We start from the raw sequence: 12,442 nt of genomic DNA on the forward strand, positions 1-12,442 counted from the left end.
CTTTTCTAAAAAAAAATAGCCCTCATTCCCAGCAAACCGATATATATGTCCTAATGTTCTGCTAACGTTCCCATTTAGTTGTGAAAACGTTATTTCTGAATGTTCTCAGAACAACATCTATCTATCCATCCATCCATCTAGCAATGCGGTAATAAGTACTAGCAACCACATAGCACATCCTAGCAACCAGAAACCAACCCAAGTACCATAGTAAACGTGTAGCAACACATTAGCAACCACCCAGAGTGCCCCAGAAACCAACCCAAATACCATAGTAAACGTGTAGCAACACATTAGCAACCACCCGGCTACCCCTAGCAACCACCCTGAGTACCCCAGAAACCAACCCAAGTACCATAGTAAACGTGTAGCAACACATTAGCAACCACCCAGAGTGCCCCAGAAACCAACCCAAATACCATAGTAAACGTGTAGCAACACATTAGCAACCACCCGACTGCCCTAGCAACCGCTTGGCAACCACACTTGAGTTCCCGCAACCACCCTGAGTACCCTATCAACTGCATAGCAACACACCGAGTACCGCATTGCAACATCCCAAGTACCCTAGCAACCGCAAAGCAACACCATAGCAACCACCTGAGTACCCTTTCAACTGCATATCAAACACACTGAGTACCGCATTGCAACATCCCAAGTACCCTAGCAACCGCAAAGCAACACCATAGCAACCACCCTGACTACCCTAGCAACAACATAGCAACCACCCTGAGAACCCCCAGAAACCAACCCAAGTACCATAGCAACCGTGTAGCAACACATTAGCAACCACCCGACTACCCTAGCAACCACCCTGAGTACCCCAGAAACCAACCCAAATACCGTAGCAACCACATAGCAACACATTAGCAACCACACGACTACCCTAGCAAACGCATAGCAACCATCCTGAGTACCCTAACAACACCATAGCAACACCCTAGCAAACGCATAGCAACCATCCCAAGTACCCTAGCAACCACAAAGCAACACCATAGCAACCACCCTGACTACCCTAGCAATAACATAGCAATCACCCTGAGTACCCCAGATACCAACCCAAGTACCATAGCAGCCGTGTAGCAACACATTAGCAACCACCGACTACCCTAGCAACCACCCTGAGTTCCCCAGAAACCAACCCAAGTACCATAGTAACCGTGTAGCAACACATTAGCAACCACCCTGACTACCCTAGCAACAACATAGCAATCACCGAGAGTGCCCCAGAAAAACCAACCCAAATACCGTAGCAACAGCATAGCATCACATTAGCAACCACCCGACTACCCTAGCAAACGCATAGCAACCATCCTGAGTACCCTAACAACACCATAGCAACACCCTAGAAAACGCATAGCAACCATCCCAAGTACCCTAGCAACCGCAAAGCAACACCATTGCAACCACCCGTCTACCTTAGCAACTACATAGCAACCACCCGGAGTACCCCAGAAACCAACCCAAGTACCATAGTAACCGTGTAGCAACACATTAGCAACCACCGACTGCCCTAGCAACCGCATGGCAGCCACCCCGAGTACCCGCAACCTCCCTGAGTACCCTATCAACTGCATAGCAACACACCGAGTACCGCATTGCAACATCCCAAGTACCCTAGCAACCGCAAAGCAACACCATAGCAACCACCCTGACTACCCTAGCAACAACATAGCAACCACCCTGAGTACCCCAGAAACCAACCCAAGTACCATAGCAACCGTGTAGCAACACATTAGCAACCACCCGACTACCCTAGCAACAACATAGCAATCACCCAGAGTGCCCCAGAAACCAACCCAAATACCCTAGAAACCGCATAGCAACCATCCCGAGTACCCTAACAACACCATAACAACACCCTAGCAACCACCCTGAGTACCCTATCAACTGCATAGCAACACCCCGAGTACCGCATTGCAACATCCTAAGTACCCTAGCAACCGCAAAGCAACACCATAGCAACCACCGTCTACCTTCGCAACTACATAGCAACCACCCTGAGTACCCTATCAACTGCATAGCAACACCCCAAGTACCGCATTGCAACATCCCAAGTACCCTAGCAACCGCAAAGCAACACCATAGCAACCACCCGTCTACCTTCGCAACTACATAGCAACCACCCTGAGTACCCTATCAACTGCAGAGCAACACCCCAAGTACCGCATTGCAACATCCCAAGTACCCTAGCAACACCATAGCAACCACCCGTCTACCCTAGCAACCATATAGCAACCGCCCTGAGTACCCCAGAAACCAACCCAAGTTCCATAGTAACCGTGTAGCAACACATTAGCAACCACCCGACTGCCCTAGCAACCACCATGAATACCCCAGAAACCAACCCGTAATTACTTAATTTTTTTATTCTGTTGCGGAAACAAGCTTCTATAATTTGATGTCATTATTAAAACTACACGCTAACGCTCAAAACGCTCAGTGATAGAATAAAGCTGCGTTAGATCCTGTGTGATGTTCATAAACCGTGAGCATGTGTGAGTGTGTGTTCAGACTCTGATGAAGTTCTGTCCAGCTCACGTCTGCATGTCAGAGGAGGTGTTAAATCTCCACACCACACTAACTAAAGCATCTAAAGTGCCTCTGCTAATCTGGCTTTGAACTTAAGAGGGTTTGAGCTTCACAGGATGAGGAGGTGATTAACTCTAATGAATACAGCAGATCCCAGGTCAGACCGCCCTGTCCTCAACACCTGACCACACCTCAGGTCACACAGATCACAACGGTCAGACTGTGCACTATATAGGGGATAGGGAACATCAGACAGTGCACTCTATAGGGGATAGGGAACATCAGACAGTGCACTCTATAGGGGATAGGGAACATCAGACAGTGCACTCTATAGGGGATAGGGAACATCAGACAGTGCACTCTATAGGGGATAGGGAACATCAGACAGTGCACTCTATAGGGGATAGAGAACATCAGACAGTGCACTCTATGGGGGATAGGGAACATCAGACAGTGCACTCTATAGGGGATAGGGAACATCAGACAGTGCACTCTATAGGGGATAGGGAGCATCAGACAGTGCACTCTATAGGGGATAGGGAACATCAGACAGTGCACTCTATAGGGGATAGGGAACATCAGACAGTGCACTCTATAGGGGATAGAGAACATCAGACAGTGCACTCTATGGGGGATAGGGAACATCAGACAGTGCACTCTATAGGGGATAGGGAACATCAGACAGTGCACTCTATAGGGGATAGAGAACATCAGACAGTGCACTCTATAGGGGATAGGGAACATCAGACAGTGCACTCTATAGGGGATAGGGAACATCAGACAGTGCACTCTATAGGGGATAGGGAACATCAGACAGTGCACTCTATAGGGGATAGAGAACATCAGACAGTGCACTCTATGGGGGATAGGGAACATCAGACAGTGCACTCTATAGGGGATAGGGAACATCAGACAGTGCACTCTATAGGGGATAGGGAACATCAGACAGTGCACTCTATAGGGGATAGAGAACATCAGACAGTGCACTATATAGGGGATAGGGAACATCAGACAGTGCACTCTATAGGGGATAGGGAACATCAGACAGTGCACTCTATAGGGGATAGGGAACATCAGACAGTGCACTCTATAGGGGATAGGGAACATCAGACAGTGCACTCTATAGGGGATAGGGAACATCAGACAGTGCACTCTATAGGGGATAGGGAACATCAGACAGTGCACTCTATAGGGGATAGGGAACATCAGACAGTGCACTCTATAGGGGATAGAGAACATCAGACAGTGCACTCTATGGGGGATAGGGAACATCAGACAGTGCACTCTATAGGGGATAGGGAACATCAGACAGTGCACTCTATAGGGGATAGGGAGCATCAGACAGTGCACTCTATAGGGGATAGGGAACATCAGACAGTGCACTCTATAGGGGATAGGGAACATCAGACAGTGCACTCTATAGGGGATAGAGAACATCAGACAGTGCACTCTATGGGGGATAGGGAACATCAGACAGTGCACTCTATAGGGGATAGGGAACATCAGACAGTGCACTCTATAGGGGATAGAGAACATCAGACAGTGCACTCTATAGGGGATAGGGAACATCAGACAGTGCACTCTATAGGGGATAGGGAACATCAGACAGTGCACTCTATAGGGGATAGGGAACATCAGACAGTGCACTCTATAGGGGATAGAGAACATCAGACAGTGCACTCTATGGGGGATAGGGAACATCAGACAGTGCACTCTATAGGGGATAGGGAACATCAGACAGTGCACTCTATAGGGGATAGGGAACATCAGACAGTGCACTCTATAGGGGATAGAGAACATCAGACAGTGCACTATATAGGGGATAGGGAACATCAGACAGTGCACTCTATAGGGGATAGGGAACATCAGACAGTGCACTCTATAGGGGATAGAGAACGATCAGACAGTGCACTCTATAGGGGATAGGGAACATCAGACAGTGCACTATATAGGGGATAGAGAACGATCAGACAGTGCACTATATAGGGGATAGAGAACGATCAGACAGTGCACTCTATAGGGGATAGGGAACATCAGACAGTGCACTATATAGGGGATAGAGAACGATCAGACTGTGCACTATATAGGGGATGGAGAACGATCAGACAGTGCACTCTATAGGGGATAGGGAACGATCAGACTGTGCACTATATAGGGGATAGAGAACATCAGACAGTGCACTATATAGGGGATAGGGAACATCAGACAGTGCACTCTATAGGGGATAGGGAACATCAGACAGTGCACTCTATAGGGGATAGGGAACGATCAGACTGTGCACTATATAGGGGATAGAGAACATCAGACAGTGCACTATATAGGGGATAGGGAACATCAGACAGTGCACTCTATAGGGGATAGGGAACATCAGACAGCGCACTCTATAGGGGATAGGGAACGATCAGACTGTGCACTATATAGGGGATAGAGAACGATCAGACAGTGCACTCTATAGGGGATAGGGAACATCAGACAGTGCACTATATAGAGGATAGAGAACGATCAGACAGTGCACTATATAGGGGATGGGGAACGATCAGACATTGCACTCTATAGGGGATAGGGAACGATCAGACTGTGCACTATATAGGGGATAGGGAACATCAGACAGTGCACTCTATAGGGGATAGGGAACATCAGACAGTGCACTCTATAGGGGATAGAGAACATCAGACAGTGCACTCTATGGGGGATAGGGAACATCAGACAGTGCACTCTATAGGGGATAGGGAACATCAGACAGTGCACTCTATAGGGGATAGGGAGCATCAGACAGTGCACTCTATAGGGGATAGGGAACATCAGACAGTGCACTCTATAGGGGATAGGGAACATCAGACAGTGCACTCTATAGGGGATAGAGAACATCAGACAGTGCACTCTATGGGGGATAGGGAACATCAGACAGTGCACTCTATAGGGGATAGGGAACATCAGACAGTGCACTCTATAGGGGATAGAGAACATCAGACAGTGCACTCTATAGGGGATAGGGAACATCAGACAGTGCACTCTATAGGGGATAGGGAACATCAGACAGTGCACTCTATAGGGGATAGAGAACGATCAGACAGTGCACTCTATAGGGGATAGGGAACATCAGACAGTGCACTATATAGAGGATAGAGAACGATCAGACAGTGCACTATATAGGGGATGGGGAACGATCAGACATTGCACTCTATAGGGGATAGGGAACGATCAGACTGTGCACTATATAGGGGATAGGGAACATCAGACAGTGCACTCTATAGGGGATAGGGAACATCAGACAGTGCACTCTATAGGGGATAGAGAACATCAGACAGTGCACTCTATGGGGGATAGGGAACATCAGACAGTGCACTCTATAGGGGATAGGGAACATCAGACAGTGCACTCTATAGGGGATAGGGAGCATCAGACAGTGCACTCTATAGGGGATAGGGAACATCAGACAGTGCACTCTATAGGGGATAGAGAACATCAGACAGTGCACTCTATGGGGGATAGGGAACATCAGACAGTGCACTCTATAGGGGATAGGGAACATCAGACAGTGCACTCTATAGGGGATAGGGAGCATCAGACAGTGCACTCTATAGGGGATAGGGAACATCAGACAGTGCACTCTATAGGGGATAGGGAACATCAGACAGTGCACTCTATAGGGGATAGAGAACATCAGACAGTGCACTCTATGGGGGATAGGGAACATCAGACAGTGCACTCTATAGGGGATAGGGAACATCAGACAGTGCACTCTATAGGGGATAGAGAACATCAGACAGTGCACTCTATAGGGGATAGGGAACATCAGACAGTGCACTCTATAGGGGATAGGGAACATCAGACAGTGCACTCTATAGGGGATAGGGAACATCAGACAGTGCACTCTATAGGGGATAGAGAACATCAGACAGTGCACTCTATGGGGGATAGGGAACATCAGACAGTGCACTCTATAGGGGATAGGGAACATCAGACAGTGCACTCTATAGGGGATAGGGAACATCAGACAGTGCACTCTATAGGGGATAGAGAACATCAGACAGTGCACTATATAGGGGATAGGGAACATCAGACAGTGCACTCTATAGGGGATAGGGAACATCAGACAGTGCACTCTATAGGGGATAGAGAACGATCAGACAGTGCACTCTATAGGGGATAGGGAACATCAGACAGTGCACTATATAGGGGATAGAGAACGATCAGACAGTGCACTATATAGGGGATAGAGAACGATCAGACAGTGCACTCTATAGGGGATAGGGAACATCAGACAGTGCACTATATAGGGGATAGAGAACGATCAGACTGTGCACTATATAGGGGATGGAGAACGATCAGACAGTGCACTCTATAGGGGATAGGGAACGATCAGACTGTGCACTATATAGGGGATAGAGAACATCAGACAGTGCACTATATAGGGGATAGGGAACATCAGACAGTGCACTCTATAGGGGATAGGGAACATCAGACAGTGCACTCTATAGGGGATAGGGAACGATCAGACTGTGCACTATATAGGGGATAGAGAACATCAGACAGTGCACTATATAGGGGATAGGGAACATCAGACAGTGCACTCTATAGGGGATAGGGAACATCAGACAGCGCACTCTATAGGGGATAGGGAACGATCAGACTGTGCACTATATAGGGGATAGAGAACGATCAGACAGTGCACTCTATAGGGGATAGGGAACATCAGACAGTGCACTATATAGAGGATAGAGAACGATCAGACAGTGCACTATATAGGGGATGGGGAACGATCAGACATTGCACTCTATAGGGGATAGGGAACATCAGACAGTGCACTATATAGGGGATAGAGAACGATCAGACTGTGCACTCTATAGGGGATAGAGAACGATCAGACTGTGCACTCTATAGGGGATAGAGAACGATCAGACTGTGCACTATATAGGGGATAGAGAACGATCAGACAGTGCACTCTATAGGGGATAGGGAACATCAGACAGTGCACTATATAGGGGATAGAGAACGATCAGACTGTGCACTCTATAGGGGATAGAGAACGATCAGACTGTGCACTCTATAGGGGATAGAGAACGATCAGACTGTGCACTATATAGAGGATAGAGAACGATCAGACAGTGCACTCTTTAGGGGATAGGGAACATCAGACAGTGCACTATATAGGGGATAGAGAACGATCAGACTGTGCACTCTATAGGGGATAGAGAACGATCAGACTGTGCACTATATAGAGGATAGAGAACGATCAGACAGTGCACTCTATTGGGGATAGGGAACATCAGACAGTGCACTATATAGGGGATAGAGAACGATCAGACTGTGCACTCTATAGGGGATAGAGAACGATCAGACTGTGCACTCTATAGGGGATAGAGAACGATCATACTGTGCACTATATAGAGGATAGAGAACGATCAGACAGTGCACTCTTTAGGGGATAGGGAACATCAGACAGTGCACTCTATAGGGGATAGGGAACATCAGACAGTGCACTATATAGGGGATAGGGAACGATCAGACTGTGCACTATATAGGGGATAGAGAACGATCAGACAGTGCACTATATAGGGGATAGAGAACGATCAGACAGTGCACTCTATAGGGGATAGGGAACATCAGACAGTGCCCTCTATAGGGGATAGGGAACATCAGACAGTGCACTCTATAGGGGATAGGGAACATCAGACAGTGCACTCTATAGGGGATAGGGAACATCAGACAGTGCACTATATAGGGGATAGAGAACGATCAGACTGTGCACTCTATAGGGGATAGAGAACGATCAGACTGTGCACTCTATAGGGGATAGAGAACGATCAGACAGTGCACTCTTTGGGGATAGGGAACATCAGACAGTGCACTCTATGGGGGATAGGGAACATCAGACAGTGCACCATATAGGGGATAGGGAACATCAGACAGTGCACTCTATAGGGGATAGGGAACGATCAGACTGTGCACTATATAGGGGACAGGGAACATCAGACAGTGCACTCTATAGGGGATAGGGAACATCAGACAGTGCACTCTATAGGGGATAGGGAACATCAGACTGTGCACTATATAGGGGATAGGGAACGATCAGACTGTGCACTATATAGGGGATAGGGAACATCAGACAGTGCACTCTATAGGGGATAGGGAACATCAGACTGTGCACTAAATAGGGGATAGGGAACGATCAGATAGTGCACTATATAGGGGATAGGGAACGATCAGACTGTGCACTATATAGGGGATAGGGAACGATCAGACTGTGCACTATATAGGGGATAGAGAACGATCAGACAGTGCACTATATAGGGGATAGAGAACGATCAGACAGTGCACTATATAGGGGATAGGGAACTATCAGACAGTGCACTATATAGGGGATAGGGAACCATCAGACAGTGCACTATATAGGGGATAGAGAACGATCAGACAGTGCACTATATAGGGGATAGGGAACGATCAGACAGTGCACTATATAGGGGATAGGGAACGATCAGACTGTGCACTATATAGGGGATAGAGAACGATCAGACAGTGCACTATATAGGGGATAGGAAACGATCAGACAGTGCACTATATAGGGAATAGGAAACGATCAGACAGTGCACTATATAGGGGATAGGGAACGATCAGACAGTGCACTATATAGGGGATAGGGAACGATCAGGCAGTGCACTATATAGGGGATAGAGAACGATCAGACAGTGCACTATATAGGGGATAGGGAACGATCAGGCAGTGCACTATATAGGGGATAGAGAACCATCAGACAGTGCACTATATAGGGGATAGGAAACGATCAGACAGTGCACTATATAGGGGATAGGGAACGATCAGGCAGTGCACTATATAGAAATAAATGACACTGAGGACAATGTGTTAACTCACACTCTTTTGAAACGTCATCTTTTAGTTTGTAAATGATGAAAGAATTTTTAATCGAATTATTCTTTCTTTCGTCAGTGCAGAAGGACTTCAGGGGATGTTTTCAGTAATGTATGACATGAGAGCCTTGACTTCTGAAATATTAAAGCTGGAGCACAAGCAGGCCTTCATCATTAAGCGCACGCGTCTCAGGCTGTCGGTTTGTTTTTAGTTGCTTTTCTATATTGCATGTTGCCCAGTTAGAGATGCCAGTGCGTTGGTTAATTCATGCAGCACTCGCTGATTTCCCCTCATATGCCTCTGAGAAAGTTTATTATGAAGCTGTGATGTCTCATTTATAGTTTGAGTCTCAAATATGCATCACAAAAATAAAGCTGATGAAAAATTGATATGGAATACAAATACAAAAATTCTGTTGGATAAAACAACCCAATGGCTGGGCTAAAACAACCCAGCGGCTGAGACAAAACAACCCAACGGCTGGAAAAAAACAACCCAACGGCTGGTCTAAAACAACCCAATCGCTGGGATAAAACAACCCAATGGCTGGGCTAAAACAACCCAACAGCTGGTCTAAAACAACCCAACAGCTGGTCTAAAACAACCCAATCGCTGGGCTAAAACAACCCAACCGCTGGAAAAAAACAACCCAACGGCTGGTCTAAAACAACCCAATCGCTGGGCTAAAACAACCCAATGGCTGGGCTAAAACAACCCAACGGCTGGTCTAAAACAACCCAATCGCTGGGCTAAAACAACCCAACAGCTGGTCTAAAACAACCCAATCGCTGGGCTAAAACAACCCAACCGCTGGAAAAAAACAACCCAACGGCTGGTCTAAAACAACCCAATCGCTGGGATAAAACAACCCAATGGCTGGGCTAAAACAACCCAACGGCTGGTCTAAAACAACCCAATCGCTGGAAAAAAACAACCCAACGGCTGGTCTAAAACAACCCAACCGCTGGAAAAAAACAACCCAACCGCTGGTCTAAAACAACCCAATCGCTGGGCTAAAACAACCCAACCGCTGGTCTAAAACAACCCAATCGCTGGGCTAAAACAACCCAACGGCTGGGCTAAAACAACCCAATCGCTGGGCTAAAACAACCCAACGGCTGGTCTAAAACAACCCAACGGCTGGTCTAAAACAACCCAATCGCTGGGCTAAAACAACCCAATGGCTGGTCTAAAACAACCCAACGGCTGGTCTAAAACAACCCAACGGCTGGGCTAAAACAACCTAATCGCTGGGCTAAAACAACCCAACGGCTGGTCTAAAACAACCCAACGGCTGGTCTAAAACAACCCAACGGCTGGTCTAAAACAACCCAACGGCTGGTCTAAAACAACCCAATCGCTGGGCTAAAACAACCTAATCGCTGGGCTAAAACAACCCAACGGCTGGTCTAAAACAACCCAACGGCTGGTCTAAAACAACCCAATGGCTGGTCTAAAACAACCCAATCGCTGGGCTAAAACAACCCAATGGCTGGGCTAAAACAACCCAATGGCTGGGCTAAAACAACCCAATCGCTGGTCTAAAACAACCCAACGGCTGGTCTAAAACAACCCAACGGCTGGTCTAAAACAACCCAACGGCTGGGCTAAAACAACCTAATCGCTGGGCTAAAACAACCCAACGGCTGGTCTAAAACAACCCAACGGCTGGTCTAAAACAACCCAACGGCTGGTCTAAAACAACCCAATCGCTGGGCTAAAACAACCTAATCGCTGGGCTAAAACAACCCAACGGCTGGTCTAAAACAACCCAACGGCTGGTCTAAAACAACCCAATCGCTGGGCTAAAACAACCCAATGGCTGGGCTAAAACAACCCAATGGCTGGGCTAAAACAACCCAATCGCTGGTCTAAAACACCCCAACGGCTGGTCTAAAACAACCCAACGGCTGGTCTAAAACAACCCAATCGCTGGGCTAAAACAACCTAATCGCTGGGCTAAAACACCCCAACGGCTGGTCTAAAACAACCCAACGGCTGGTCTAAAACAACCCAATCGCTGGTCTAAAACAACCCAATCGCTGGGATAAAACAACCCAATGGCTGGGCTAAAACAACCCAACAGCTGGTCTAAAACAACCCAATCGCTGGGCTAAAACAACCCAACGGCTGGTCTAAAACAACCCAATCGCTGGGATAAAACAACCCAATGGCTGGGCTAAAACAACCCAACGGCTGGTCTAAAACAACCCAATCGCTGGAAAAAAACAACCCAACGGCTGGTCTAAAACAACCCAACCGCTGGAAAAAAACAACCCAACCGCTGGTCTAAAACAACCCAATCGCTGGGCTAAAACAACCCAACCGCTGGTCTAAAACAACCCAATCGCTGGGCTAAAACAACCCAACGGCTGGGCTAAAACAACCCAATCGCTGGGCTAAAACAACCCAACGGCTGGTCTAAAACAACCCAACGGCTGGTCTAAAACAACCCAATCGCTGGGCTAAAACAACCCAATGGCTGGTCTAAAACAACCCAACGGCTGGTCTAAAACAACCCAACGGCTGGGCTAAAACAACCTAATCGCTGGGCTAAAACAACCCAACGGCTGGTCTAAAACAACCCAACGGCTGGTCTAAAACAACCCAACGGCTGGTCTAAAACAACCCAACGGCTGGTCTAAAACAACCCAATCGCTGGGCTAAAACAACCTAATCGCTGGGCTAAAACAACCCAACGGCTGGTCTAAAACAACCCAACGGCTGGTCTAAAACAACCCAATGGCTGGTCTAAAACAACCCAATCGCTGGGCTAAAACAACCCAATGGCTGGGCTAAAACAACCCAATGGCTGGGCTAAAACAACCCAATCGCTGGTCTAAAACAACCCAACGGCTGGTCTAAAACAACCCAACGGCTGGTCTAAAACAACCCAACGGCTGGGCTAAAACAACCTAATCGCTGGGCTAAAACAACCCAACGGCTGGTCTAAAACAACCCAACGGCTGGTCTAAAACAACCCAACGGCTGGTCTAAAACAACCCAATCGCTGGGCTAAAACAACCTAATCGCTGGGCTA

The sequence above is a fragment of the Gobio gobio genome (genome assembly GCF_949357685.1).
Source record: "Gobio gobio genome assembly, chromosome: 20".
NCBI lineage: Eukaryota > Metazoa > Chordata > Actinopteri > Cypriniformes > Gobionidae > Gobio > Gobio gobio.